Raw genomic sequence first — 27,839 nt, 5'->3', positions numbered from 1 at the left:
TCCAGAGACCGACCAACATTGACCTCGAATCAATTCAAGGGTCCGAGTCAGAATCGAGCTCAAGTCAAGATCGAAAACTCGAGTCAATATTTGTGATGGTTATTTAAGTTGTTTGAAGAGGTACATCAAATCTAAAGTGGGTGGCCTCACAATAAAATTGTTGTTGGTACACCGCCTGCTATTTGTTAATAGTGTCATGCCTCTTGTTATGATATTTGCAAGTAATGCATGACATACAAATATTATTTCGATTACCCAGAGGCATCTATAAAGTATAATCTCGTTATAGCAAAGTCGGCTCTTTATAATATAGTTTTGAAAGCTTATTCTTGTTTAGGATTTAGCTTTGATTGTGCTTTCTCAGACACTTGTATAGCATTTTTATTCCATAATAATATATTATCTTTTTTACTTTGTGTTCTAACGCTCTTTTTATGGAATAAATTTATGTACCCTAAGATTTGTTTTAACTTGAATAAGAATTTTACTCATATTATGAATTTAAAAAATAATTGAATTGGATTCTCTTCCTAAATAATTAATTAAAATATTTAATTATTTGATTTTAACATAAAAAATAATTTATTCTATGTTGATTCAGATCTTAATAGTAGTTCATCTCTTTTTTTAAATATTTAATCTTAATTATAATTTTATCCACCATAAATTTTATTTTCAAAGAGTAAAGATTGATATGACATTTCCGTTTTAGATCTTTATATCTGTAGAATCATTAGTGGTATTGACTCTTACCAACCATTTTTTTCTCTCTTTCTCACACATTTATATTCTTAAATATTTTCTTAGTTGTTGTTTAATAATTGGGTATTTTCTAATATTACACGAAACATTGATAAAAAAATATTATTTGAGTAGAAAAATAATTCAAATATAATATAAAAATATATTATTGTGAGGGTATTTTTTTCTCAATTTCAACTCTTTATGCAGTCCATTTAATATTACTATGTTTTTCGGTATTGGACATTATGGAGTGGTAATGTATTACCAATACAGAGGATTCTGACGAAATTGATTTTATTAAACCTTCCTACATATTTTTAATAAGAATTAAATAGACAAATTTTATTAATTTTAAATATTAAAAATTAGCATAAAAGGTATTGTAGTCCAAAAACTAAGCTATTGTAGTTATGTCCTTCCCTATGAGTTCTTCCGTTTAATATTTTAGGGCTATTTTGGTATATTAATATTGTATTTATGCTTTTATAATAATATATGCTCTCTTTTTTTCTAAATTAATTTGGACAATATAATACATTCTCAAATTAAATTAGTAATATGACATTATAATACATTTACAAATTAAATTAGTAATAGGAATATTTAAGAAGTATATCCTAAAAATAATAAGATTACACGACTAAAGATATTTACTTGTTCAATTTTATATGAATTAGACAGACGGAAAGTAATTATACTAATAGGATTCCTGAAGGTAATCATGTTGGATTCCTAACGTGTAGTATTATGTCCTAAAACTAATAGGACAATAAGGCTAATATCTAAAATTTTGGTTATGTCCTTTTATTATGATTTATTATATTTAATATTCTAAGGTTATTTTTGTAAACCGACATTGTATTCATACTTTTATAATAACTAGTATTAGTACTAGCGCGATACACGGACAAATCATTTCAAACATATCTCAATAGCCATGTGGGACTATAATATTTCTGTATACGGTCGAAATAGATTTCGGCCTTCGTACGATTGATCGAGTTCGAAACATAATCGATCGAAGCGAGACTTCGAGACGGGTTCCGAAGATGGCACAAACAAGCTTCGAGTGCGAGGGATCGATCAATGTCGAGCTCGATATCACTATCGAGCCCGAATCCAAATCGAACCATGATACAAAGTAAAGTTATCGAGCTTGTGATCCAAAGACCGACCAATATTGACCCCGAATCAATTCAAGGGTCCGAGTCAGAATCGATCTCAAGTCAAAATCGAGAGCTCGAGTCAAGACCAAAAACTCGAGTCAATATCGAGCTCATAGACAGGAGCCGTTGCAATCCCACTAGAGGAGAGAATCTTGGCAGGAATTGTGGAAAAGCTAATTTATCATGGGTCTCCCACTATGTATTTTTAATTATATCTAAAGAAGATCCCTCTACTATAAAAGAGATGGTTATCATTGTAATTCGAGAAGAATTGCTTTTTCAAGCTTCTAAAATTAATTCCACTTGTTTAGTCCTAAAATTCATCTTCTTTGCAACCTTATCTATTTTGCATTCTTTGTAATCCAAACTTGATATTTCTATTTATCCTTACGATTTGTATTAAGTTGCACCACATATCCTTAGAACTAAGTACAAATTCAACTCCATCAGTTTTTCGGGTAAATAGTTTGGTGCCCATCGTGGGGCTAAGGATAACAGTGGTTATTTGATACGAATCTACAAAAACACACCATTGTGTTTTGCGCTTGTTTTCGAAAATATCTTGGATTTTGGATTAGCAACAATTAACTACCAGTCAAATGGCCACACCAATCGACAACGAAGCCGGTCTTCAAGATGAGAACAATAACTTGACACCCAGTACCGAAAGACCACTTGTCAACGCCGTTGGAGCTCGAATCGGAGCACCGATAGATATCAATTCGCACATGGCCATTGAGACGAACCTACATTCTGAACCTGAAAATAGCATTCATGGTGGCACTCGGTCTGCAGCTCGAGATACCCCTAACATCGAGGAAAACAGCGTCAGCTTGCGTATGATTTTCGAAATGTTGCAAGCTCAACAGGCAGCAATAGCTTAGCTGCAGAGCCAAACCCAGATACAAAGCAGGCCGGAGCCCAATCCGCCTCGAGAAATCACCCACAGAACGAAGCCAACCATAGTGAAGTCAAATGAGCAAGAATCGGGGACTACTCCCTAAATTGCTAAATTGCTCGAGGAACTCACAAAGTGAGTCGAAGCCAACGATAAAAAAGTAGAAACATATAACCCCAGGGTCGATCAGATCGCGGGAGCTCCACCAATGATAAGAGGGTTGGATTCAAAAAATTCGTACAAAATTTTTTTCCCTCCAGCGCAGCCCCAAAACCAATCCCCAAAAAATTCCGTATGCCCAAAATTCTCAAATATAATGGAACGATCGATCCCAACGAGCACGTCACTTCTTACACATGTGCCATCAAGGGCAATGATTTAGAAGACGATGAAATCGAATCTATGTTGTTAAAAAAAATTCGGAGAGACTATCTCGAAGGGAGCAATGATTTGGTATCACAACCTACCACCAAATTCCATCGACTCATTTGCCATGTTAGCAGATTCTTTTGTGAAAGCACATGTCGGTGCCATAAAAGATGCAAAAAGGAAATCGGACCTTTTCAAGGTAAGACAAAAGGATAACGAGATGCTGAGGGAGTTCGTATATCATTTTCAAATGGAACAAATGGATCTGCCACCAGTCACAGACGATTGGACTGTTCAGGCTTTCACTCAAGGTTTGAATGAACGAAGTTCGACGGCTTCACGGCGGTTAAAGCATAACCTGATTGAATACCCAGCCATTACGTGGGCCAACGTGCACAATCGGTACCAATCAAAAATTAGGGTCGAAGATGATCAATTGGGGTCTGAACCCGTTGCTCAAAGGGATATTAATCGAGAACAAAGTCCGATCGGGGATCGATACCGATCGTACAACAAAAACTACAGAATCAGTGAATCGAGACATAACCCCGGTCAAAATAACAAAAGAAGTAATCGAGGTCAAGGGTCCCGGGGGCTGATGAACAGAAGTAGGTTCGATAGGCCTGCTGGATCTAAGGAAGCGCCTCATTTATCATAATATAATTTCAGTATTGATGCATCCACTATCGTGTCGGCTATCGGGCGCATCAAAGACACTAAATGGCCTCGACTAATGCAAACCGATCCTGCCCAGAGGAATCCCAATCAAATGTGCGAATATCATGGCACCCATGGCCACAGAACGGAAGATTGCAGGCAACTAAGAGAGGAAGTAGCCCGATTATTCAACAAAGGTCACCTTCGAGAATTTTTAAGCGATAGGGCGAAGAACCACTTTAAAAACAGGGATTTCGGCAAGCAAAACGAACAAGAAGAACTACAGCACTGTCATTCACATGAAATCCTTAAGAGAATTCTAATTGGTGTTTCATTATCTAGTGGTGGGCCGAATTGTTGTTCTTTGAGAAAGCTTTCTTTATATCGTGCCAGTTTAAATGAAGACACGCTTCAGACTCTACTTAATAGTTATCCCTTGGTTGTCAGTTTCATCCTTGAGGAATGCAATGGGTTGAAAAAGATTGAGCTACGAAATCTTCAAAAGATCAGGTCAGTTTCCATTTCAACATTTAATGACCAACTTGTTAAAATCCAGAACCAACTCTTGAACACTTGTCTTGTTTTGATGGTTTGGGGGATTCGTTGTTGCTGGAAACCGTTGAATGTCAGAATCTGAAATCTTTAGAGCTATCGCGTGTGAGGATATTTGATGGATTGCTCGATGGCGTTACTGCAACATCCCAATTCCTTGAGACTTTGACATTAAATCACATTTCTAAAGGGTTGGAAACGTTTAACATTTACAAGAGTCTATCCTTGAAGGTCTTCATGATTCAGGATTGTGGGCGCGCAGGGGAGATTGATGCTCCAAATTTGGAATCACTAGAGTACAAAGAAGATCAAGTTCCTAAGCTCAAAATAGCAAAATTTAAATGCTCGAATATTTTAAATGCTGCATGGTTTTGTAAGTTGAGAAAGTTTCTATCAAACTCAACCTCTTGGTATCAGGTTTCACTTTGTTTTTCCGAATGCAACGGCATCAACATGAAAGATTTGCAATTACATCATACAGTTTCTACCCCCAAGTCGATTATTTAGATATATTTATAAAGTCATCTAGATCATACCTAACTTTTATGGATGCTCTGTTTTGGAGTTGTCATCCTAGAAAACTCATCCTAACATCAAGGAGTAAAATGATTTAATGTTTCATCGGTCGTTTAATGTCTATAAAGAATTCAAGACATTCTACTGCTCGCGGAAGCAACCCTTCTCATAGTCGATTTAAAGAAGAAAAATCCTACAAATTAAATTGGAAAGGTGTGTGGCATCCTGTGGAACTCAGAAGTGGAGAGCTGGTAATGAGGACCCTTAGTAACTGGGGGACATTTTCTTTTTTATTAGATTGGTGAATGATAGAAACTAATGGTCCACCAAACTATATAGAGTACCAGGTTCTCTATCAGTTTCCACAGAACGCACGCACACAACAGTAAGTAAATGACACAGTAGAGCTTTACGTGGAAAACTCTCAGCTCACAGGATTAAAAATCACGACCTACCCTAGTAGGATTTCAACTTCACTACTGAGCAAACTTTAGATTACAAATTGTTGTAACCTAGGAATTAACCTCTTAATCTCTCACTAACTTGTAACAACTCTATTACAAGCCCCTTTGTAATAACTCAATATAGGAAACTGGTCCTTCGTTATGTTTCTCTTTGTTCTTGACTCCTTGAATGTAACTTGCAAGTTGGCAATACACTTGTGAGAGAGCTTGATCGATTCTGAGTGTGCAAGTGTTGTTTTTCCTTTCCTTCATGTTAATATTGCATAAGTGGCATCACTTGAGTGATGTAATCATGTTTGGTACAAAGGCATTCCCCATAAAGTGACTGCCCCACTGTTTACACTGTTGCGTGTGTGCAGAGGAACAGTTGCAGTCACTTTATAGTTATGGGGAGTTGACTAGTACTGTCAACAAGGGAACTGGTGTGGATCTGTTCCCTCTATTGTTTCTTGGACTCTGAGTGTTGGATCATGGCCCAGACTTGAGACTTGTTAATCTTGAGCACTTTGAGGATGTGGAGCAGATTACCTATCTGGCTCTTAACATTAAGTTTGTCAGATCATCAAAACATAGCATGACACATAACTTATCGATGACGCAGTTCGCTCTCATGTAAATTGAATGCAGTTATTCATTTATAAAGTTCATTTAATTTATATTTTTCAGGTTGGATCCTAGATATTTAAGAACTTCAAATTTATATTCTCTCATCGGCAATGTTTTTCTAAAGCATAGTCTGATCAAATAATAAATTGGAAGTATATATCAAGACAGAGAGAAATTGTTATTTGTGTTCTGTTTTCTCTTTAGTTTATGTGAATTTGCTGTAACATTTTCTTTTGTCTTATGGATACTACAATTGACGACCTATTAATTTCTTTCTTGCTTATTTCAACTTGATGGCCAACTTCATTTTGATAGCTTCAAAGTAAGTACTGTTTTGGAAAGAGAAGCTTGTTGAAATAATATTCATGATAATAAAAGCGGAATAATAATGTAACACCAATATACGGTAATTAATAAGAATAAAAGAGTTACAAGGACATCAAGATTTTTTACGTGAAAAATCCTTTTGAATAAGGCAAAAAATCACGGCCCCGAGAGGAGCAACTGATATCATTATAGCAAGAAATTTTACACTTTGTAAGTCCGAGTAAAATACTCCAAAGACTACTACAACACTCAAAAGAAATAACCCTCTTTTGATATTTCCACCTTACTACAATATCGCTCACTCTCTATTTTTCTCACAGACTAATTTCTCATATCATGTCTATGAAACCTCACTCTTTCTTTCTCTTTTGTTGGTGTGTATTACAAATGAAGGAATAATTCCTTATTTATAGAGGTGAAGAACCTCTCAAAGACGTCATGGGTGACATCAAAAAATAGTGAACCAAACTTGTCTTCCTTCCCTTTTTGGCTTTCCTTGCCATTATTTGTTTGACAAACTTGGATTTGGACGGTGCAGACTTTGCCAAAGGAAGTTGTCTTCCTTTCACATGGGATGGACCCATCAAATCTCCCCATCCAGTCCCATGCACCTGAAGGAGGTATCTCCAGTTTCTCATATAGAGCTCATTCCAACAAGTTCTTTACATCGCTCGAACTTGTCTCTTAGTATCGTCTCGGTCAACATATCAGTACGATTTTCCCTCGTGTAAATCTTTTTGACATGTAAAGATTCGTTCTCCACCTGCTCATGAATACAATGATATCTCATATCGATATGCTTTGTTCGTGCATGGTACATGGAGTTCTTGCTCAAGTCTATTGCACTTTGACTGTCACAATAGATGACATACTCCTTTTGATGCAATTCCAGCTCTTGAAGAAACCGCTTGACTCCTTGCCATCTTCTGTAGCGGCAATGTACTCCGCTTCAGTTGTTGAAAGTGCAACACACTTCTATAATTTAGACTGCCATGATATAGCTCCCCCTGAAAAAGTAAATAGATATCCAGTAGTGAATTTTCTTTATCAGTATCACCGGCCATATCAGCACCGGTATAGCCCTTCAAGACTGGATCTGATCTCCCAAAACACAAGCATTCATCTGAGGTTCCTTTTAGATACCTAAATATCCACTTCACAACTTCCCAATATTTTTTTTCGGGATTATCAAGAAACCTGCTAACAATACCGACAGTATGAGCAATATCAGGTCTGGTACATACCATTGCATATATCAGGCTCCCGACGGCAAAGGAATATGGAACTTTAGTCATACTTTCTTTATCTTCCTTTGTTGTAGGACACATTATCTTGTTCAACTTCATATGACCAGCAAGAGGCATGCTAACTGGTTTAGCACTCATCATGTTGAAGCGTTTAAGTATACGTTCAATATACTTATGTTGTGACAACAACAACCTACTATTTGTCCTATCTCGGACAATCTACATTCCTAGAATTTGTTGTTCTGGACCCAAGTCTTTCATGTCAAATGACTTGGACAAATCTTCCTTCAACTTGGCAATCAACTTCGTGTCTTGTCCTACAATCAGCATGTCATCCACATATAACAACAAGATGATAAAGTTATTGTTAGAGAATTTCTTATAGTATACACATGGATCTGAAAAAGTTTTTGTGTACGTTTGATTTCTTATGAATGAGTCAAACTTCTTGTACCACTACCTTGGCGCTTGTTTCAGCCCATAAAGACTCCTTTTCAACTTGCACACCATGTGTTTATTCGCCTTTACTTCAAAACCTTCAGGCTGCTCCATATAGATCTCTTCTTCCAAATCTCCATGCTGAAACGCAGTTTTCACATCCAACTATTCCACTTCAAGATCTAGGCTAGCTGCCAAGCTCAAAATTGTTCGAAAGAAGTCATTTTGACAACAGGTGAGAAAATATTATCAAAATCAATAACTTTCTTCTGTTTGAAACCTTTTACCACCAATCGAGCTTTCTGTCAGACCAACTTGCCGTTTCCATCTTTCTTGAGCTTGAAGACCCACTTGCACTTGAGCAGTCGTTTTCCTTTTGGAAGTTCAACCAGTTCGTATGTATCATTCTTCTGTAGAGAATTCATATCTTCTTGCATGGCTTCCATCCACAGGATTTGTTCCGGGTGAGATAGCACCTCCTTGAAATTTTCTGTCTCTCCCTCATCAGTGATGAGGATATACTCCGAAGAAGGATACCTTGTGGACTCTACCTTCTCTCTTTTAGATCTTCTTAAAGGTTGTTGTCCTTCTTCATGTTGTTGTTGCTCTCCTTCTTCCTCTTGTGGACTAGGGTGCTCCCCCTGCTCATTAACCTCTTCATCTACGCCTTCCATGTGCCATTCATCACCTGTGGAAGGATTACGTACAGGTACAGTAACAAAGTTAGTAATTGTACCATTATTATTTTTGGTCTTTGTTGATTGATCACTATCAATCCCGACCACATCTTCTCTGAAGATCACATCTCTGCTTCTGATGATCTTTTTCCTTTCTGGGTCGTACAATCTGTAGCCAAACTCCTTATCTCCATGACCGATGAAGATGCAGGGAATAGCTTTGTCATCCAGCTTCGTTCTCTGCTCCTTCGGCACATGTTCAAAAGTTTTACATCCAAACACTTTCAGATGGAAGTAGGACACCTCTTTGTTAGTTCAGACTTTCTCTGGAATGTCAAATTCTAATGGAACTGATGGACTTCTATTAATCAAGTAACCGGCTCTGCGAGCTGCTTCACCCCAAAATGACTTAAGTAGTTTTGCCATTTTGAGCATACTTCTCACTTTTACGATAATGGTGCGATTCATCCTTTCAGCTACACCATTGTGTTGTGGGTTCCAGGAACTGTCTTCTCATGTCTGATTCCATGGCTTGAGCAGTAGTCTTCAAACTCCTTTGAAGTGTACTCTCCTTCATTGTCTGTCCTGAGACGCTTTAATTTTTGACCTGTCTCCCTTTCCAACAGAGCATGGAATTTCTTAAATACTTGAAATACCTAGTCTTTGGTTCTCAAGAAATAAACCCATAATTTTCGTAAAGCATATCAATAAATATGAGAAAATATTTGTTACCTCCCATTCATTCTACATCCATTGGACCACAAACATCAGAATATACTAAATCAAGTATATTCGATTTTCTTCCATGAGTTGCTTGAAACGATACAATGTATTGTTTTCCAAATAAACAATAATCACAAGAATTCATAGTTGTATCTTTTGCAAATGAGATGAGTGACTTTTTGGATAGGATATGCAGTCCCTTCTCACTCATATGGCCCAATTTTTGGTGCCATAAATCTGCAGGAGTATCATCTACAACCGCATGTAATCCACTTTCACATATATCAGCGATTGTCTTGTACAACGTGTATGGAGCAACTCCTTTATCAATGACCAATGATCCCTTGGTGAGTCTCCACTTCCTATTGGCGAAGTGATTCTCGTATCCGTCTCGATCTAGAGCGATCCTTGAAATCAAATTCATTCGCATATCTGGTACGTGTCGCACATCTTTTAAAACTAATGTGCATCCGACATTTGTCTTGATACAAATATCACCAATTCCCACAATCTTTGAGTGACTGGTATTTCCCATCTTGACTATCCCAAAGTCTCTTGCTTTGTACCTACAGAAGAATTCTCTTACCGGTGTAGCATGGTAGGAAGTTATTGTGTCAACCATCCATTCTGACTCTTGGCTTGCTAAATGCATGTATTCCTCCTCCTCATGAACGAAGAGAACCACTGAATCATCGTTGTGCACTGCAGCAGTTGTGTTGTCATCATTCTTCTGGCCACTGCTCTCGCCTCGACCTTTCTTTGGGCAATCTCTTTTGAAGTGACCGGGTTGACTGCAACTGTAGCAATTTCTACCCTTTGACCAGTTCCTGGACTTTCCACGAGCTTTGGATTTATCACGGCTACTCGATGCTCTATAAAAACGTATTCCTCTATTTTCCATGATAAGAGCCTGCCCCTGATTTTTGGGCTTCTTCCTCATCTTATAATTGAGTAGGATAGCTGATGTGACCTCCTTTAAATCGATAGTATCTCTACCATGCAGGATGGTTGTTGCCAAATTATCATAGGAAGATGAAAACGAGTTTAGAAAAATGATAGCCTTATCTACTTCAGTGATTATTTCTCCAAGGTTTGCCAGGTGCGTGATTAATCCATTAAACATATTTAAATGGGCAAAGAAATTCGTACCTTCACTCATATGGATGGCATAAAGCTATTTTCTCAAAAACAACTTGTTTGTTAAGGATTTGGACATGTATAGACTTTTTAGTCTTTTCCAAATACCACATGTACTATTTTCATCCCTGACACTATTGAGTACTTCATCGAACAAGTACAGTCTGATTGCACTAGCCGCCTTCTTATCCATGTCTACTCAATCCTCGGCTTTCATGATTTTCGGCTTTACCTCCTTACCATCGAGTACAATGTCTAACCCTTGTTGGATGAGTAGGTCCTTCATCCTTCTTTTCTATATGGAGAAACCGTCATTACCGTTGAATATTGTTATTTCATATTTTACTCCTGACATTAGTTTTTGTCACAAAGTAAAATTTACTGTAAATAATATTTTTGTGAATGAGCAGAACCTATGCTCTGATATCAGTTATTGGGAATAAATCCCCTAGAGAAATAGTATTCATGGTAATAAAAGCGAAATAATAACATAGCACCGAGATACGATAATTAATAAGAATAAAAGAGTGACAACGACACCAAGATATTTTTACGTGAAAAACCTTTTTGAATAAGGGAAAAAATCACGGTCCTAAGAGGAGAAACTGGTATCACTATAGCAAAAAATTTTACACTTGGTAGGTCCGAGTAAAATACTCCAAAGATCACTACAACACTTAAAATCGTCTTTTGATATTTTCACCTTACTACAATATTGCTCACTCTCTATTTTTTTCATATACTACTTTTTTATACCCTGTATGTGAAACCTCACTCTTTCTTTCTCTTTTCTTGGTGTGTATTACAAATGAAGGAATACTTCCTTATTTATAGAGATGAAGAACCTCTCAAAGATGTCATGGGTGACATCAAACAATAGTGAATCAAACTTGTCTTTCTTCCCTTTTTGACTTTCATTGTCACACAAATATTTATTTGACAAACTTGGATTTGGACGGTGCAAACTTTGCCAAAGGAAGTTGTCATCCTTTCATATGTGATGGACCCATCAAAGCCATGCTGAATATAGTTATAGAATGGTATATTTCTTTTTAACCACCTAATATAAACCAAGGAACTCTGTTTTCCTTCTTCTATTATGCTCGTAAGCACTTTGCGTGGCATAGTATTGTGACTGCAAACTTTTAGGGATCATTCCCTTGTTTTGGCAGGATGTTCATAGATGCAATCCGACTAGTACTTTCAGCAGCATGCCTCTTCCTCGAGGGCATTTCCATTTTCCATCTTTTTCATTAATCTCACTCACAATAGAATTAGGTGTAAGACCTAACCTTCAGAATAAATTTGTTGACTACTTTGTAGGGATGGGCATGCTCTTTTTGTTATGAAAAGGGACCATTCATTTGATAGGAAACCTTTCTTCTGCATGTTTTATTAAAGAAGGGAAAAAGTGAAAAATGTGTTACGATACTCACAATTTTACTGCAGTTGAAGTTACATATACTGCAATATTCGCATGAAACTTGAGCTGTTTCATTTTCAACAATCTTTACAAGACTTTTAGTTTCCCTCTGATTAGCATGGGACTAAAAATAATTTTGTATGGATGACTTTACTTGAACATGATCTGTTTAATAGGCTCATACCACGGTGTCCTTGAGTTCTAAGGAGATAGGATCGAAAACTGGTGGATGAACCATGATCATTAGCCCTAAGTGCGATTAACAGCTCCCATGATTCGTTATGGGATTATCTAATGGTTGTTTGACAGGCTCTTCAAAAAACAAATTGTATTGCTCGATATATTTTGTTTTGAGAGATGGCTAGGATTTGGAATTATTTGAGTTTACAAAATCCAGAGGAGAGGATAATATAACTGTTCCAAAACTGATAATCTTAAAGAAATCAGCAGTTCCTACGTAAACGTATTGCATTAAGAACACTGATTCCTAGCAATGAGCCAATTGTAAAGGAAAAATTCCCAAAAAGGTTGTTGTTTCCCAAATATAGGTGTTCTAAGCCAGTAACTTAGCAAATCTCGAGAACTTCTACAGATAAGAAGTTGTGAGGGAAGTCAAAGGTATATCAGGACATCTGTATAATTGAACAAGGTAACTGACCGTGGAAACATTTAATGAAAATATTGAAACCTAAATACATTTAAGAACTGACCACAAGTTGAAAGACATGACCAACTCTAAATACAGCTCGAGATCTCCTAATTCCAGTGAAGGGGGGATGTATGCTCCGGGATGCTTAATCTTTTTAACGAGAGAAAAAGGCTGAATAGCCTATTAGACCACTATACTTATTCCGGTTTGATATCCCGGTCCCCCTACTTCACTTGTTTTCATTCAAACATTTATATTTGTTCAAAACTATTATTTTAAACCCCTCTCCCCCGCGTGTTCTTCAAATGTGGATGACACATCGGTATCCATCTCAAATTTTCTATGACATGTCATTTCTTTTCTTCATAAATTTTAATTTTCGTTTTCCTTTTTCACTCAAGGATTAGCACACACCATGTATGCAAAGAAAATTGACTCTCGCGCATGCATCACTTTCTGAACGAGAATTTTTCACACTTTATATACCATTTTTAGATTCCCCATTCCTTTTCTATAATTTTGAACTCTCCACCTAGTTTTAACCACCGAAACACAACCTCCATAGCATGGATAAAAATCCAACAGTTACGATTAACAGACCCAACAATAGTAATTGTAAACAACAACAAATCAAGAATTCTCATTTTTAAGATCCCTATTCTTCTGCAAACAGAGAAACAAATTAGAAATCTTTAGAAAACAAACATCAATTACACAAGAATAAAAGAAATTGCTTGGAAAGAGAAATACAATATAGAGAAGAAAGTGAAGTGAAAAAATAACTTACTGAGAATCAAAAATTATTTTTGAGGAGTGGGTATGATTGAAAATTTATTTTATTTTATGTCATTTATGGGTCTGATTTGGGAGGAAAATGGTATAGACAATTGGAGGTATAAGCCAGAACATGTTGGAAGTGATGGTAGAAGAGGAAAAGGAGGCGACGACGGCAAAGATAGTGGTAGAAGAAAGCGATGGAAACGTATGGACATGACTGGTTTTGAAGAAGATTGGGTCTTTAAGTGTGGGTTTGAAGATAAATTGGGTGTTTTTTGTTTGTCAGAATAGCCTTGTTCCGGTTTGACATCTCGGTCGTCCTACTTTACTTGTTTTCATCCAGACACTTTAACTTGATCAAAGTCTATATTTTAAATCCCTCTGACCGTGTGTGTATCTCACTTGCTTGACGTGGATGACACATCATATTCCACATCATTTTTTATAGGCAAAATACATATAGGGCTGCCTTGTGCTTAGTAATGCACAAATTTCTTCTTCCTTATCTGTCTCATATTCCTTCTCCTTTTTCCGTCTCACATTCTATCGATGAATAATTATTTAGATATTTTTAATTAGGTAGATCATCGCCGCATTATTTTTAGCATCGGCTATCAAGGCATCGCCAGAGTCGAATATTGGGGGATGAGAAAGAAGAAGCTAGGTTGGGGATTTCACGACCAAAAAAGGTCAAAATTAGATGAAAACAGAAGAATATAAGTATTGATAGCAGAAATGGCCACTTTTAAGGGATCTTTAGGGATTGTTTTTCTTTTTTTGAAGGAGAGAGGGGGCGGCACTGGGGAAGAAGAAGGAGAAAAAACGAAAAAGGAGGGGGCAGGGGTGTCTGTGGGGGGAATGGGGAAGAAGAAGATGGGTAAAAAATGAAAAAGGAGGGGGCGGGGGTGTTTGTGTGTGTGTGTGGGGAGAAGAAGAAGAACGTACAGGGGGGAACGAAAAAGGGAGAGGGGGTGTTGTGGGGGTGGGGGGCTAATAAGAAAAAGAAATTAAATGGGAGTGGGGAACAACAGAAAGAGACAATAACTCTTTGCTTTTTCTTTTTCTTTTTTTTAACTTATTTTATCTTTATCTTTTTATTTTTTTATTTTATTTTTCATTCTTATTTTAATGATTTTTTTCTCCTTATTTTAATTATTTCTTCTTCAAAATCTTCATATGTACGCTCCTTGTCTGCGTGAATTACACACACTTTGTCCAGCTCAACCATTTTATTGCCACATGTACTTGGTCAACGATCGGGGGGTTTAAAATAGACTTTGATCAAGTTAAAGTGTATGGATGAAAACAAGTGAAGTAGGAGGATCGGGATGTCAAATCGGAACAAGTACAATGGTCTACTAGGCTATTCTGCCTTTTTGTTTTACTTTTTACTTTTCTATTATTTTTTATATTTTTTATTTTAATTTTCTCTTCTAAAAATTAGAATCACAAATTCACTCTTTTTTTGCACTGAGTGTACCAAGTATTTTATCCACCTCAACTTTATCTATGCCACATAAGCTAGGTCAACAGTCAGAGGGGTTTTAGATAATAGTTTTGAACACGTAAAAGTGTCCGGATGAAAACGAGTGAAGTACGAGAACCGGGATGTCAAACTGGAATAAATACATGGGTCTACTAGGCTGGAAACTTATTGAATTGGCTGGTGAAAAGTGATATATATCTACAATGTATGTATTTATATATTTACTGACTTAATGCACATCTTTAGGAGGTATTAAAAAAAATGATGCATTACTAATCCCTTGTTTGGTACATTTTTTCAACCTATATTATACATTCTATTTGGTATTATCCTATGTATAACCAATGTTTTAAAAGGCGTGGGCATAAGGCGAGAAGTTTTACATATGTCTTAGCGAGGCATCCGAGGAACGGGGCGTAAGCCACATAGGTATTTAATTTTTAATATTTTATAAAATAATATAATTACAGTAAATATTTATAAACATGTAAAATTGCATAAAAATTGAAGAAAATTATAAATATGTGATATATATATATATATATATATATATATATATATATATATATATAAAGAGAGAGAGAGAGCGAGAGAGAGAGAGAGAGAGATGTGCTCCATCCCCACAAAAAACTAGTCAAAATAATTTATTATACGCTACTTACAAGCACAAGTAACTTGAGTCTAAAAGAATAAAGTTTTCTCCATGGAGGAACAAAAAGGATGACTAACCTGCAATTTGAACTTTGAACTTGCTGCTATGAACGAGAAAGGAGTTCTCTTTGTTATTTGTAAAAAAAATTGAATATTCATTGCTTCTGGGAGATATTAGCAGACTAGCGGACAAGATAAAGAATTGAGAAAGACCATGAATTAGGGCTTCAATCAATAAAAAAGGTTTTGACTTTTAAATTTAATACATTTCAATTCCTTTTTAAAACTTTTGAGTAATTACCAAGCTTACTTTTGAGAATTTGGGTATTATACGAAGGACTTATTCAATAAATTTTGTTTTAATTTGAAAAAGTCTCTAGGGCTTACGCCTCAAACGCCCGAGCGTACGCCCCGAACGCCCGGTCCTATACGCCCCGAATTGCTGGGTGTACGCCTCTTGATACTTTCGCCCCATACCATCGCCTCAGAGCATTTTTGGTGCGCCTCGACCCAGGGCGTTTTTGTGGGAGTCAATCCCTAAAAGACTTGAAGATTTGTTCTTATACGAGCATAGGAGAAACTGATGTTCCAAATTTGGTATCGCTTGAGTATGCGGGATATCAAATTCCTGAGCTTATAATTGCAAAAGAGTCAAGCCAGTTGAAGCACTCAAAGATTGAGCTTGCTATTCATAACAATTTAACTGCGGCTTGGTTTTGCAAGTGTAGGAAATTTCTATCAAGTTTGACCTCTTGGTCTCAAGTTTTCCTTTATTTTTACAAATGCAATGAGATCAACGAGAAAGATTTGCAACTGCACCATAGAGTTGCTATCCCCCTAATTAAATGTAAGTACTATAAGGTCGTCTGAGGAGTGTGTGAATGCTTTGCTATGGAATTGTCATCCTAGGAAACTCATTCTAACCTCAACTATTGAAGTGAAAACATGCTTCATGGATCGTTTAATGTGTATGAAGAATTCGAGTCATTCTACTTTTCATAGAAGCAAGCCTTGGCATAGTCAATTAAAGGAAGTAAAAGCCTACATAATTGATCAAAAAGATCAGCTTGTGGAACTCAGAAATGGAGAGCTGGCAATAGGGAATCTTAGTCAGTGAATTTTTTTTTTGTTTTCTATTAGAATGGCCTTGAGCAATTAATTCTATTGCAAATTGAATTCACTTATTCATTTAAAATGTTCATTAATTTATATTTTCCATGTTAGATCAGAAATATACTTAAGAACTTCAAATTTAAGTTTCCCCGTTATTAGTTTTTTTCTTGAACGAAGTCTTCTGTCAAATATTATCGTTTGAAATATCGAGGCATATAGACTCATCATTTCTATTTTCTCTTAGGGTGTGTTTGGTATGAATCCAATTTTTCCATGTTTGGTTGGTTTAAATATTTTGAAAAATATTTTCCTTATGAACTCATTTTCCTTCAATTGGAGGAAAATATCTTCCTTATCAAGAGAAGGAAAAACATTTTCCAAAACTCCTTCTCAACCTTCCTCACCCTATTCCCCACCCTCACCAACCCACCCCACACCCACCACCTAACCCTACCCCACCCCCTCTCTCAGAAAAGGCTTTTGTTTTTTCAAATTTTAGTTTTTTTTTCGTCACCACCCACCCTACAAAGACCCCCCCCAAAAAAAAAATTACTTTTTTTTTATAATTTCAAATTTCTATTTTTTCGTTTTTCTGCACCACCCACCCCCACCCCCCACAATTTTTTATTTTTTTTTACTTTTTGTTTTGTAATTTCATATTTCTGTTTTTTGGTTTTTCTGCAACCCCCCGAAAAAAAATATTTTTTTTTTACATATTTTCAGTTTTAGTTTTTTCATCTTTCGGTTTACATGTTCGAAATTTTACAAGTTCGGAGGTTTATGTGTTTGGAAGTTTACGCGTATCAAACACCGAAAAATGAATAAGATTTCTACTTGTTTTCCACGGAAAACATTTTCTTGGAAAATAGTTTCCACGAAAAATATTTTTCGTTATACCAAACACACCCTTAGTTCATGTGAATTCGATGACCTTCTTTTTCTTTTTTGACCTATAGATTTTGTTCTACATATTACTTGGTAACTGATACACTGTAATGTGTACTTCTCTTTGTCAAAAGTTTTGGATATTTGTATCATATATTGTAGTTGTTGGAACATATTAGAGGTTCAGCTGCTTTTAGAGATAAATAGAAGCTGTTAAACTTCAGTCACTGCCATATAATATAAGCGCACTCAAAAATAAGTGTAAATTTGCTTCTGCAGCAGCTTGACGAAGGCAACATCGAGTACTTTTTTTTTTCAAGCTGAAATATTAGTCCTTTATAAGCAAGCTCTGCAATAGCACAAACATTAACATTGATCAGTGAGAAGAGTCAAATAGAATCTGGTAATATCTAATCATACAGCATGAACTATGCTAAACACAAAATGATACCACTTCATTAAGCCATTACAAGCTTCATATATACTTACCAATGAATGCTCAAGGTTGGATACTCCTTAGCTGGATGGCCTAAAATATCTTATCTTATATGGTATAGACTAAAAAATGCAAGATCCCCCTCAAAACTTGAATTTCTTCTTCCACTTGCCCTCTTTTTCCTGCATCTTGCGCTTCTTCTTTTTCTTCCTCTCATTCTCTGCTACCATGTCACTGAAATCCTCTCTCTGACTAGGTAAATCGTCCTCTTCTCTAGCTTCTTTGTATTTGTCCGGCAGGACATTTTCCATCAGTTCCAACTCTTCAGGTGCCAAAGTAACGTTAACTCTATCTGATTTCTGAACTTTAAGCAGCTGGACCACTTTGGCAGCAGTCTTGTCTCGAGTTCCAGTGTTATTAATCACATAAGTATGAGTTGTTCCAAGAAGAATTCCTGGAGCTACCTTTTCTTCATTCTCTTCAAGCACCTGGTAGAGAGGCTTCTCAGGCTCCTTCCTCTGCTGCTTCCGAAGGTCAATAAAATCAGGAGTCTCAGCTTCAGTTGGAGTACTAGAAAGGCTGTCCACAGACTGAATACCGTCGTCCAGCTCCTCTTCCTCCATCTCTTCTTCCACTTCCTCTTCCTCCAAGTCACCCCAATGCTTAGTCTTATCAACAGGTTCATCCTCATAATTAGGCTGGTCTTGTTGCAGCACACGAAAGACATCTCCATATAAATTGCGTCCATATTCATCAACAGGCGGTTTACCCCAACGTTCAGACTGATAGCCAAACTTGGCTCCAGGTGGAATAGGAGCATTGAGTCCAGGAATCGAATAAGACGGTGGAGGACCATATATCTGCATATTGATCAGCCAAGGAGGAGGAGCGTCATTAAGTCCAAGAGCCTCTTTTAGTTTTTGAGACAAAGTCCCTGGTTTCATCTCCCTCAACTTCACCCCATCAAATTCCTTTCCTTCATAATATAGATCCCCATAGCTAGTCAATTTTGGTTTAGTCTGATACTTAAAAAACGCATCATAGAGAACCTGATAATCAATATCCATCTTTCCCGTTTTTGGCTGCTTTTGTTTAAGCTTCTTACTGTTTTCCTTTCCATTGTAAGCTTGTTTAATTTTCTCATCAATTCCTGTCGCAGCTATAAAATCAGGCAGTTGAAACGGCTGTTTCTTGATTATACCACGTTTACCCTGCAAATATTTTCGTTTTTGACTCCAATGTCGTGGAACAGGAACAGTATTCCGGTAAGATTTCAGATATACTAACAGCTTAGGGTCTGCTGCAGTGGCGTCCCATACTTCAACAACATCAGGCCGCGTGCGGCTGAGTTGTTTCAGTTCTGCAATCTTCATCCTACGTTGAAGCTTTTTCTTTTTGTTAGAAATTATAACCTTCTCCTTTGCCTTTTCCTCTTCCTCTGAATCAGCAGAAGTATCGTCCTTCTTATCGTTCTTCTCTTCCTCTGAATCAGCAGCAGTCTCGTCCTTCCTATCGTTCTCCTCAGAAACAGTAGAATCGACGAAACAGAATTTCCCGAAGACGTTCCTGAATTCCCCATCTAACTCTGCCTTCTCTGGGATATATTCCACTTCAACTTGCTCCAAAGACTTTTGAAAATCGGACTTCTCCTTATAAGAGCTATCATCAGCACCGCCATTAGCCGCTTTACTATCTTTTCCATGAGACGATACCTTATTGTTTCTCTTCTACTTCCGTCGTCTACGCCTGCTCTCGGGTTCCTTTGAATTCCCAGAGCCGGCGTTTGTGTTAGAGTTAGAGATTTGTGGTTTCACATCGCCCATGGAATGGCCGACAGTGTTCATGACCCTGTTCGCAACCTCAACCGTCATACTCCAGCTGTTTTGGTGAAATAATTAATGGAGGGACTAAAACGGTGCATTATATATAAACCAAGAAACTCTATTCTCCTTAGGGAACTGGGATTGATTATTTCCTTGTTTTAGCAGGATTTTCATATACGGGTGCAGTTGGACTAGAATAATCCCACTCACAATAGAATTAGGAGCCAGGCCTGACTATAAAAATTTATGGACAAAAGCAGCTCTTTGGTGCCCCTAGAGTATTGACGCCACAGTTTTTATATCAGAATGAGGTACTTCTGCTAATTACAACGGTTACCTTTCAATGAATTTTTTTTTTTGACATTCGAGACTGGGATATCAGGAAAAATAAACCCCTCTCCCTACACCTTGTCAAATATGGTAATTGCAAGTTTTTTGCTTCATACTGCTGTAAGATAAATGTCAATGCAAACTATATTGAATTTAATTGGTTAGTAATTCGTAAAGTATTTATTGGTGAGTACAGTTCACAAAGAGTCTTGCTCCTTTTAGCTTCAATCAGGAGGATTAAAGATTCAGTTTTCATTACCCAAAATTTCTACTGCTTTTGCAGGTCTTAAAAAGTACGTATATTATATTTAACATTACCTGATACCTTTCATTTTGCTATATATATTAAAAGAAAAAGTTGAACCAAGAGAACGTATTGCTGGTTTCATGTATAGCTGTCGAACTAGACGGGACGATTTACCGGAACAGACGTGCGAAAACTTAAAGGGATAAAAGGGACCTTTATCTGGGCTGGGATAAACGGGACGACCCATTGGCCCATCCCATCCCACTAACTAATGGGACGGGGCGTGGGCCTTAAGTGGGCTTTTTTAAAACTTTTTTTATTAATTTAAGTTGACAACGGCTATTTTTTAAGGTTTGCAACAACTAGTTTTTTAAAACCAGTCAAAGGCTAACTTTTTCTTCTTCTTTTTTTAAAAAAGGAAAATTATGGCAAGCTGGCGGGCAGGGACCGGGACTTAACGGGGACGAAACGGCAGTCCCGTCCCATCCCACGTTCCTTCCCCCAAAATCATCCCACTTATTTCTGACGGACCGGGCAGGGACTAGGCCGGGCCTCCCTGTTCCGTTCGACACCCATAGTTTCATGTGAAATACTAATATGTACTTCTCCTTGTATGATATTTCCATCAGGGTCATGCAACTGGGAACCTTAATGTTTTTGGCTTTTAAAAAAGTAGTAACTAACATCACATGCTAACCAATCATTTACTAACTAATATCCTTTGGAGCTAAATTGGTAACTGTTTGTAGTTGAGATGTGCTGATTTTGATTTATTTTTTCTCTGCATTAGATTCAAGCTAAGATGGAAAATCTAATGTTTCGGGAAGCACCTAATGTTTTTGGTTATTTTCCAATTTAATTGATTGCCGTTACGAAATAATTCTATCATGATAGCAGGATCAGGAAGTGGACCAATTAGATTGTTAATTGTGGTTCTCGTGTAAGAAACCATCCATTTGACGGTAAAAAAGATTCAATACTGTCGAAGATGGGGGGAAGTTTAGCTATTGAAGTGTACCAAAACTATCTCATACATGTTGATAAGAACGTGCAAATTACATTGAATGTAAATGGTTAATATTGTGTAAATCAAAGGAAAAGGCCATCCTAATGGAGCCACCTCAAGGCTCAAGCTGAAGAAAGATGAAAGTAAGTTGTTGAAAGATGCTAGAAAGTTGACATCTAACTTTGGTTACTGTTAGGATCGGGAATCCGGGTAGTACGGAATTTAGCCAAACTACGGTATAATGACAATAACAAAGATAATGGAATTCGACAATTAAAGAATATAAAGAAGACACAAATTTAACGTGGTTCGGTCAAGGTGACCTACATCCACAAGCGGAGAGGAGCAATTTCACTATACCAACAAGAGTACAAAAGAGAGTACAAAATTAGAGTAAATACTCTAATTAATTCCAAATACCCCAAGAGAATAACCTCACAAGATTACTCCAAAGAAAGGGTTCACACAAGTGTTTCCCAACACTCACTCTCTTACAAAATACTCTATAATGAAATAAAGGAGGAGAAAGAAAGACAAGAGTAAAAAGCTCTTGAATTGGTGTGTTTTCAGATGAGCAGAAACTCTTCTATTTATAGCAAGAAATCCTTGGCATAATAGTGGATATTATGTCATGGCAAATGTCATGAACCACAAATTTATTATAATGGATATTATGTCATGGAAAATGTCATGAAAATTTGGCCATATTATAAATCACCACATTGGCCTAATTTCGGATTATATATAGTAAATTTGCTCCACCTTCTCCGCAAAAACCCCAATGGGCAAAATCATTCTTCATAAATGCCAATCAAGTTTAGACAAAGCTTGAACTTGGACACTGGAAGAGGTTTTGTGAACATGTCAGCAGGATTGTCTCTAGTGTTGATCTTCTGAACAGAGACTTTTCTTTTAGCAATGGTTTCTCGTATGAAATGATACTTTATATCAATGTGCTTCATCCTCTCATGATACATTTGATCTTTAGTCAAGTGAATGGCACTTTGACTATCACAGAAAATGGTAATACCACCTTGGTGTAAACTGAGTTCCGCAAATAGACCCTTCATTCATAAAGCTTCTTTGATCGCCTCGGTCACTGCCATATATTCTGCTTCGGTAGTAGATAAAGCTACTACATGTATATAGCTTTCCAACTAATAGTGCAACCACTGATGCAAAATACATAGCCTATCAGTGATCTTCTTTTGTCAAGATCACCTGCATAATCTGAGTCTACAAAACCAACCAAAGTGTTAGTATTTCTCCCAAACTCCAAACATGTGTTTGAAGTACCTCGCAAGTATCTGAGAATCCATTTCACAGCATGCCAATGTGCTTTACCAGGGCAAGCCATATACCGGCTTACCACGCTCACTGCTTGTGAAATGTCTGGACGTGTACAAACCATTGCATACATAATACTGCTGACTGCACTAGGAATAAGGAACCTGTGCCATGTACCTCTCTTCTTCCTCTGACTGCGGGGACTGAGCAGCTGATAACTTAAAATGAGCAGCAAGGGGGGTACTAACTGGTTTAGCATCTTTCATGCCAAACCTCTCCAAGACTTTCTCCAAGTAATTCTTCTGGGTCAGAAATAGCCTGTTGGATTTTCGTTCTCTTTTGATCTCCATGCCAAGGATTTTCTTAGCTGCTCCCAAATCTTTCATCTCAAATTCACTTTTCAGCTGACTTTTCAAATTGTGAATTTCTGTTAAATCCTTAGCAGCAATGAGCATGTCATCAACATATAATAATAGGTACACAAATGAACCATCATTTAACTTCCGGAAGTAAACACAACTATCATACATGCTCCTCGAATAACCATGACCCAACATAAAGGAATCAAACCTTTTATACCATTGTCTTGGAGACTGCTTTAATCCGTACAAGGATTTCTTCAACAAGCAAACATGATCTTCTTTTCCTTCAATTTCAAATCCTTCCAGTTGATACATGTATATTTGTTCCTCAAGTTCACCATGTAAGAAAGTTGTCTTAACATCAAGTTGTTCTAATTCCAAAACATACATGGCAACGAAGGCAAGCAAGACACGAATAGAGTTATGTTTAACAAAAAGTGAGAAAATATCATTAAAATCAACTCCTTGTACCTGACTATAGCCCTTTGCAACTAATCGTGCCTTATACTTCGTATCTTCAACCCCTGGAATGCCATCTTTTTTCTTGAAGACCCATTTGCAACCAACAATTCTTTTTCCTGATGGCGGCTTCACAAAAGACTAAGTATCATTCTTGTGGAGAGACTCAATTTCTTCATTCATTGCAATCAGCCACTTGGCTGAGTCAGCACCATAAACTGCTTCTGAATATTTTGATGGTTCTCCAATTTCTTCAGTTTCCTGTACAACTGAAAAAGCAAATGCAACATAATCTCCAAACCTTAATGGTTGTTTACCTTCTCTTCTTGGTCTATGTTTGACTATAGAATACTCCTCTTCTTTTGGTTCAACTTCAGGAGTCTCAACTTCAGGAATTTCAGCTTCTGTCTCAACTTCAGGAGTTTCAACTGTATTTTGCTCCAAAGTTGATGAGCTTGGCTCAGAAGGAATGTCAATCTCAATCTCCACCTGATTCTGTGTACTCTTTCCTTTATCTGTATTACAAGGACTAGAAGACTCTTTTCTATAATGTAACATAGAGGATTTATCAAAGGTTACATCTCTGCTAATTATAAATTTTGGTGCCGCAGGATTAGGATACCATAGTCGGTATCCTTTCACCCCAGATGCATACCCAAAGAAAATGCACTTTTTAGCCCTTGGCTCTAATTTTCCATCATTTACATGCATGTATGCAGGGCAACCAAATATCTTTAAATCAGAATAATTAACAGGAGTACCTGACCACATTTTCTCTGGAGTCTTAAAGTTCAAAGGTGCAGAAGGAGCTCGGTTAACAATATAACAAGCTGTAGAGATAGCTTCTGCCCAAAAGGCGTTTGTCAACCCAGCATTTAAAATCATGCAACGAGCCCTTTCCAAAAGAGGTCTATTCATCCTTTCTGCCACACCATTTTGCTGAGGTGTCATTCTCACAGTACGATGTCGAGCAATTCCTTCATTCTTGCAAAATTCGTTGAATTCATCATTACAAAATTTCAAGCCATTATCTGTTCTAAGCCGCTTAACATGTTTTCCTGTTTGCTTCTCAATCAAAACTTTCCATTGTTTGAAATTTAAGAAAATATCACTTTTATTTTTCAGAAAATAAACCCAAACTTTCCTTGAATAATCATCAATGAAAGTTAATATATACCTGACACCACATTTTGATGGGGTACGTGAAGGACCCCAAAGATCTGAATGAATATAATCCAAAGTACCTTTTGTTCTATGAATCGCTGGAGATTTGAAGTTGACTCTTTTCTGCTTTCCGAACACACAATGTTCACAGAACTCCATATTTCCGGTACTTTGGCCACATAAGAGACCTCTTTTACTGAAGATGGAAAGACTTTTTTCACTCATATGCCTCAATCGTATATGCCACAATTTGGTGATGTCAGAATCTGATTTATCTGATATTGAAACTGCAGCAGCACCTGTAACAGTAGATCCCAAAAGAGTATACAACGTACCAGATCTGCGTGCTTTCATGATCACAAGAGCACCATGAAAAATTTTCAGAACTCCACCTTGACCTGTGTACTTGCACCCAAGAGATTCTAAAGTGCCCAAAGAGATGAGATTTTTCTTCAAGTCAGGAACATGTCTAACATTGGTGAGAGTTCTCACCACACCATCGTGCATTTTGATTCGGACTGTACCTTTTCCAATAACTTTGCAGGCAGCATTGTTGCCCATCAAGACAACTCCACCTCCAATAGATTCATATGTGGTAAATAAATCCCGACTGGGACACATATGATAAAAACAACCCGAATCTAAAATCCACTCATTGTTAGATTTGAAACTATTATTAGTTGCTAAAAAAATAGTTCTCTCAGTCTCATCAGCAGCTACACTTGCTTCGGCAGTGTCAGTATTTTTGTGCTCATTTTTCTTTTCTGTATGCTTTTCTTTGTTTTTCAATTTAAAGCATTCAGAAATAATGTGACCTTTCTTATGACAATATTTGCACATGACATTTCTATATCTGGATTTTGACCTTGATTTAGGTTTCTCACTACTTGAATCTTTCTTATTGGATCTACCTCTTATGAATAAGTCTCCCCCTTGGTTCCCACTAGTTTCTCCAGTAATATCTCTATCTATTTGTTCTTTTGATTTCAAAATAGATTTGATATCTTTATAAGAGATATTATCCTTTCCATAAAGCATAGTATCTCTTATATGTTTAAACGGCTGGGTAAGGAAACAAACAATAACACAGTTTGATCCTCATCTTTGATTTCAGCATCTATATTACTTAAATCCATAAGAAGAGAATCAAAAGTATCAAGATGAGTACATATAGAGGTACCTTCAGCCATACGAAAAGCGTAGAGTTTTTGCTTTAGGTAAAGCCTGTTTTCTACTGTTCTTTTCATATATAAGGTTTTAAGCTTTTCCCATATGCATTTGGCTGAGCTTTCTGTTGCAACTTCACGCAAAATCTCATTTGAAAGATTTAAAATAATACCTGCTTTTGCCTTTTTGTCTATGACGGCAAACTCCTCGTCCGTCATTTTATCCGGCATCTTCTCCTTTCCTTGCAGTGCCAAATCTAAGCCATCCTGAATTAGGATAGCTTCCATCTTTAATTGCCACATTCTGAAGTTTGCACTTCGGTCAAATTTCTCAACATAAGACTTTGTTATAGTCATTTTGGCTATTTAACCCGTTAGATCTGGCTCTGATACCAATTTGTTAGGATCGGGAACCCGGGTAGTGCGGAATTTAGCCAAACTACGGTATAATGACAATAACAAAGACAATGGAATTCGGCAATTAAAGAATATAAAGAAGACACAAATTTAACGTGGTTCGGTCAAGGTGACCTACATCCACAAGCGGAGAGGAGCAATTTTACTATACCAACAAGAGTACAAAAGAGAGTACAAAATTAGAGTAAATACTCTAATTAATTCCAAATACCCCAAGAGAATAACCTCACAAGATTACTCCAAAGAAAGGGTTCACACAAGTGTTTCCCAACACTCACTCTCTTACAAAATACTCTGTAATGAAATAAAGGAGGAGAAAGAAAAACAAGAGTGAAAAGCTCTTGAATTTGTGTGTTTTCAAATGAGGAGAAACTCCTATATTTATAGCAAGAAATTCTTGACCTAATAATAGATATTATGTCATGACAAATGTCATGATCCACAAATTTGTTATAATGTATATTATGTCATGGCAAATGTCATGAACCACAAATTTGTTATAATAGATATTACGTCATGGCAAATATCATGAAAATTTGGTTAATAGTCATATTAACAGTTACTCTAAATTTACAATCCAATCACATTATATGGAAGTATCTCCTCTGGAATCTAATACTCAAATATCTATAAATCTTGACCTCTCCCAAAACAAAATAGCTGAAGTCACACCAATTCTTTTTTAGAATATCACTGTTTAAAGGAAAATAATCCAGTATATTAAAACAATTCCATTTGTCAAGTTCATTAATTTTTCCAGCTATAACTTGGTAAGAGAGATTCCAATGGAGATTTCACATCTCTTATTTAACAACTTTAAATGGTTTATTCGTTTTCAAATGGTAACCATTCATGCTATTAACTAGGAACGGAATTAAAAAACTCAGCAGAAATTGACAATAGAAACTAAAACAGAAAGTCCAGTAAGGACTGTTGAAATAGAGGAGTTCAAGTTTTACCAACAATGCGGATTTGTAATTGTTTGAATTGTTTTAATGCAGTGAATTTGACTATTGCAAAGTGATCCTTCACTCATTGATCCTCAGCTCTTTAAATTCCACCAATGAATTTGGCGAAACGAAGCTTTCAACGTACATATGAAATGCAGGTATATAACCAAAATCGCCCTGAACCTTTGAACTCTTGAAACTGTTGTGTGTCGAATTATATAACACTAACATTGAACCACCTTTCAGTAAAATTTCATCATTCTGGAAGATGAATATTGGCCAAGGACGACCAAAATTACAGAGAGGGACAGAAATCACCAAATTCCATGCTCCTTCATCACCCACACATCCATTCGTCGGTCATAGAATACACACAGATTACTTCCCAAACTCTCTAGTCGCCAGTCAAACTTATCGCCAAAGTTGGGCATTGCTATATTACCACATGTCTCATTTACGAGGTCTAATGATAAAATAAACTTTGAGCTGTCTACACGACTCTTAGCCTTGTGGTAGGCAACCCAGTGGAGTCTTTCGTTTATAAATTTACCAAGACAGTTGGATATGATAGCACCTGTGAACTCTAAAGTCTTTTGCCAAGAATTAGTTCTTACACTATAAAACTTAACCTCATACAGAAAACCATACTCAGTATCTTTCTTTCTCTTTACAATTTTGTAATCCTTT

General features: G+C 36.8%; 2 pseudogenes; one reads left to right on the top strand and one right to left on the bottom strand.

The window, feature by feature from the left end:
* The first annotated feature begins 12,088 nt into the window (after nucleotides 1-12,088).
* Nucleotides 12,089-12,256, top strand: LOC142169360 (small nucleolar RNA U3; annotated as a pseudogene).
* A 5,828-nt stretch (nucleotides 12,257-18,084) lies between these two features.
* Nucleotides 18,085-20,032, bottom strand: LOC107823608 (uncharacterized; annotated as a pseudogene).
* Nucleotides 20,033-27,839: the final 7,807 nt, after the last annotated feature.

This window comes from Nicotiana tabacum, chromosome 14 (genome assembly GCF_000715075.1).
Source record: "Nicotiana tabacum cultivar K326 chromosome 14, ASM71507v2, whole genome shotgun sequence".
Classification (NCBI taxonomy): domain Eukaryota; kingdom Viridiplantae; phylum Streptophyta; class Magnoliopsida; order Solanales; family Solanaceae; genus Nicotiana; species Nicotiana tabacum.
This window is presented reverse-complemented; position numbering and strand designations above follow the sequence as displayed.